This window comes from Rhinopithecus bieti, unplaced genomic scaffold (assembly GCF_001698545.2).
Source record: "Rhinopithecus bieti isolate Rb0 unplaced genomic scaffold, ASM169854v2 scaffold_387, whole genome shotgun sequence".
In the NCBI taxonomy this organism is placed as follows: Eukaryota; Metazoa; Chordata; class Mammalia; order Primates; family Cercopithecidae; genus Rhinopithecus; species Rhinopithecus bieti.
This window is the reverse complement of record NW_016803102.1, coordinates 499,822-504,478: the sequence shown is the minus strand read 5'-3', so window position 1 is coordinate 504,478 and position 4,657 is coordinate 499,822. Positions and strand designations below refer to the sequence as shown.

The 4,657-nt window shown below is 39.0% G+C and overlaps 1 long non-coding RNA gene across 1 annotated transcript in view; it reads left to right on the top strand.

Moving 5' to 3' along the window:
- The window catches only part of LOC108541918 (uncharacterized), a 4,398-nt gene extending 1,335 nt beyond the window's left edge, over positions 1–3,063 (top strand). Inside the window, exons 2-3 of the long non-coding RNA XR_001889123.1 lie at positions 2,564–2,752; positions 2,995–3,063. This is a non-coding gene — a long non-coding RNA (uncharacterized LOC108541918). The remainder of the gene's footprint in view (positions 1–2,563; positions 2,753–2,994) is intronic.
- The last annotated feature ends 1,594 nt before the right edge of the window (positions 3,064–4,657 follow it).

Sequence of the window (4,657 nt, the reverse complement as noted above, 5' to 3'; positions counted from 1 at the left end):
AAAAAAAAAAAAAAAAAAAACCTCTTTACACCATAGAAAGAAAGAAAGAAAGAAAGAAAGAAAGAAAGAGAGAGAGAGAGAGAGAGAGGGAGGGAGGGAGGGAGGGAGGGAAGGAAGGAAGGAAGGAGGGAAGGAAGGAAGGAAGGAAGGAGAAAGAAAGAGGCCCGGTGCAGTGACTCTCACCTGTAATCCCAGCACTCTGGGAGGCCGAGGTGGGCGGATCACAAGGTCAAGGATCGAGACCATCCTGGCTAACACAGTGAAACACCCTGTCTCTACTAAAACTACAAAAAATAAGCCGGGCGTGGTGGCCGGCGCCTGTAGTCCCAGCTACTCGGGAGGCTGAGGCCAGAGAATGGCGTGAACCCTGGAGACGGAGTTTGCAGTGAGTCGAGATCACGCCACTGCACTTCTGGGCGACAGAGCGAGACTCTGTTAAAAAAAAAAAAAAAGAAGAAGGAGGAGGAGGAGGAGGAGAAGGAGAAGAAGAAGAAAAGGAAGGAAGGAAGGAAGGAAGGAAGAAAGGGAGGGAGGGAGGGAGGGAGGAAGGAAGGAAGGAAGGGAACCCTGATGAAGCCACACCTGTTTAGGGCACAAGAGGACACACGTATTCCATGTAATAAGGGTCAAAGCAAGAGTCGGCCTCACATGAACACAAATATTTTCCTTTAAGCTAGAAGATGAACTTTATTTTCATTTTTTAAGATTCTAGAGGTAATTTATAGATGAGAAGCTAGAAATAAAGGTTGTAGCATCATATGACATCATTTCTAGAAAACGACTGAGCTTGCCAGCAAGGAATTGCCCTAGTGATTTTTAAATGATTCCACTTGAGTTATTGAGACATTTTTTTCTCTGTGATTTTCTCCCTCATCTACTTGAGCATTTTGCTAATTCTCATACTTGAGTAATTCCTAAAGTCTCTCATGTAAACTTGGAGATCACGATAACTCACATGTTCCCCAGCTTACCTGGATCCTCCAATTGGCTTCTTAGTCAACCCTTGACTTCCCTGTAAATCCCACACAGAAATTGTCCTTTATACCTGATAACCTCCTGAATCCAATAGCTACATTTTCCACTGCCCACCAAAATCTTTCACTGGATACCTGGAGAACATTTTCCTTTATGTGTCCATTGTGAACCAAACGAGAACAAACACTACATTGTCTTCTCTTTTGCCCTTTTTACCCATTCTGCAAACTACCCTGTGTGACAGCTTTGTAGAACTGAAACTCAAAAATTGCTCTGACCCTTTTTCATCCTCTTTGCCCTCACAGCCTAGTCACTTTTCTAAAGATTCTCTGCCACATGTCCTGGATATCCATCCTGGACATCTGATGGATCCTGTGTCTCTTCCTGTCACTAATCTTATATGTGACTTCCATTTTGTAGGACTAATACTTTTTAACTTGGGTAACCATTATGTCATTTTCTGTTTTTAAAATTCCAATAAAAACCAGTGCATTTCTGTCATTACATACTTGCACCTTAGTCCAACATTTAATGGTTTTCAGTGTTCTCCCTTAAAACAGGGCTATCCCTTTTTCCTTTTTCTCCACTGTTTCTCCGATGTTTCTTGTGCTATAACCAAAGTGAACTCTAAGCAGGTTCCTAAATATCTGTTCAACTTTCCCAGCCCTGTGCCATAGTTACTGCTGTTCTGTGTACCAGACATGCTCTCCCTTTCCTCCTTCCTTTTATATCAACCTGCTAACATCTCACCCAGTCTTTAAAACTGCCTATTTTTTCTAAAGTCTTTAGTGACAAGTATAGCTAGATACACTTTTTCACCCTTCTTTGAAATTCTGTGTTCCATTACTAGTACTTCTACAAGGATTCTTGTTCATTTAGACAAATATTTACTGATACTTTATATCGATTGTTGTGCTTTTATTATTTGTGTACTTTTATTGTGATTTTCTGAGCTTAGTTGATGATACCTTTATGAAGAAATGTATTAGGTTTTACTCATGTTTTAATGTCTGACTTATAGCTGTTATCACAGTAGATGTGGCACTGTGGTTATTGCAAGTCTTGTCTCTCAAGGATAAAACCTTATCTTGGGATCCTTCACAATGGCAAGATGTTAATTCTCACCACATTCAATTGCATTGTCCACTGTGCCCTGCCATCATGTTCACATTTCACTCAATACCCATGGTCTGCATCAATCTGGAATTATGCATTCTGCCATCTGTCCCTTTCCTTGAAAGTCCTGCTGGCTGCAAAACAGCTGAGATTTACTAATGGGTTAATATGTTACTTCTCCCCTAATTAAAACTATTGGTATTTAACAGGAACTTGGCCTAGATAAGGGGTGACTCAACTCTAGAGAATTTCTGACTGGCTGGTGGACTGATAGGGGTGATATTTTGGGGCTGGAACAGTTTTCAGTGCCTGGTAAGTGGCTGACAAGTTTATCTGTGTCTGAGAGATAACACAGGAGATTCCCGTAAACATGTGCCCATGCACTCACTCACAAATGTACCAGGGCCCTGCAATCCTGTGAATGCCAGGTTCCTAAGAACAGTAGTAAGGCTCACCTACCTTTGTTCTTCAGGGAGCCAATGAGGGTCCAGCCATTGTGTGAGTCTGGATTCGTAGGAGATCACGTTTTATTCCAAATCACATCCTCACTTCTGTCTTGGTCTGAATGGAAACATTAGGGGAAACAGAGGAAAATCAGAAAGGAATTTCCAGCAACTAGTGGGGATATTAATATTTTAAGATCCCATCTCTACCTTTAATGGTAAGTTTACCTCTCTCTCTAGATTTTACCACCCCTTTCCCTGGATGCATAATAACAACGGAATATCTTTATAACAATAGAATATTTACCCATGAGTTGGGGGAATAATTGAACCTTCAATATTGTGCTATGAAAGACTGAGTACATTCCTGCTCTAAAACCTGATGAAATCTACTCTTCCAAGAAAAACCAAAGGCAGGTTCTAATAAAACATCTTTTCATTAGTGCTCCTCTTTTCATAGATGTGGAGTGGCACTGATGGTGGTGTCTCATCCATTCTTCGTATTTCACATAAATGCACTGACTAAAACAATGCAGTTTTCTTTATTTCTCTACATATACAAATACACATGCAGACACTCATGATTTGGCAATTAAAAATACATTATTTTAGATAATTTGGTGACAGAGGTCAGCAAGTTAACTCAGAAAATATAGAAAACTTTTCTTTTAGACCTGTTAAATAGCATTTTCTATGAAAATAACATTGCAGTAAATTGATATGCTAGGCAGGAAATGACAAGCATTCCTTTATAATAGGTCACTGCGTATCTGATAGATATATCTGATAGGCTCACCTGGTTTTGCCATAGTCCTCAATCTTGGGTCAGTTTTATTGACACTAAAAATTGTAAGGTTAATGAGTGATAGATAAAAAATTGTATGCCAATAATCACTTAGATGAATGATATTTTTATAAATATTTCAGAAACTTACTACAAGTCTACAATTATAACTAAATGTTTCACTGAGAACCAAGTACACAAAAATATACCACATGAAAATGAATTAAGCTAACATTTTAATTGAATAACATAAATAAATACCAAGATTTACAAAGAATACAGGCATCCATACACATCTAGTTTTCATGTTAGCATAGCTTTGAAAATATTAGGAAAAGGTTTAGCAAAGTTACCAGTCTTATCAATATAAAGACAGTTTGGATTTTTGTTCAAAACAAAATCAAATGAAACAGAATTTAAATTATAAAAGAATGCAAACACACACCCGCATGAGTAATTCCATGAGTATTTAGATTTCAATAGTTTTGTACATCTTGTGAACACAGATTCTTCATTTCCTCTCTTTCCACAAAAGATAACGTATAAACTAAAATGGGGTAAAATATGAAAATAAGAAGGAGATAAAGTAGAATCAAACAGATTATTTTTTCATTCATTCATCCAACAGATATTTATTAAGTATCCACTATTTACCTGAAATTTCATGTTTTATTATTGCAGTACCTATCATAAATTCCAATAACAAAGCCTTCTCGATTATTATTTCTTTTTTAATTGAAGAAATGGTGATATGGTGTAGATCTGTGTCGCTACCAAATCTCATATTAAATTGTAATCCTCAATGTTGGAGGTGTGGCCTGATGAGAAGTGACTGGATCATAAGGGTGGATTTCTCATGAATGGTTTAGCACCATCCCCTTGGTGCTGTCTTTTGCAATAGTGAGTTCTTGAGACATCTGGTGCTGAAAGTGTATGGCACCTCCCCTTTCACTCTTACTCCTGCTCTCACCATGTAAAATGCTTGCCCCTCCTTTGCCTTCTGCCATGATTGGAATCTTCCTGAGGCCTCCCCACAAGCAGATGCTGTCATGCTTCCTGTACACCCTGTAGAACTGTATGCCAAGGAAACCTCCTTTCTTTTAAATTACCCAGTCTCAGGTGTTTCTTTATAGCAGTGCAAGAATGGCCTAACACAGAAAATTGGTACTGAGAAGTGTGGTATTGCTATAAAGATACCTGAAAATGGCCGGGCACAGTGGCTCACGCCTGTTTTCCCAGCACTTTGGGAGGCCGAGGCGGGCGGATCATGAGATCAGGAGATCGAGACCATCCTGGCCAATGCGGTGAAACCCCGTCTCTACAAAAAATACTAAAAATA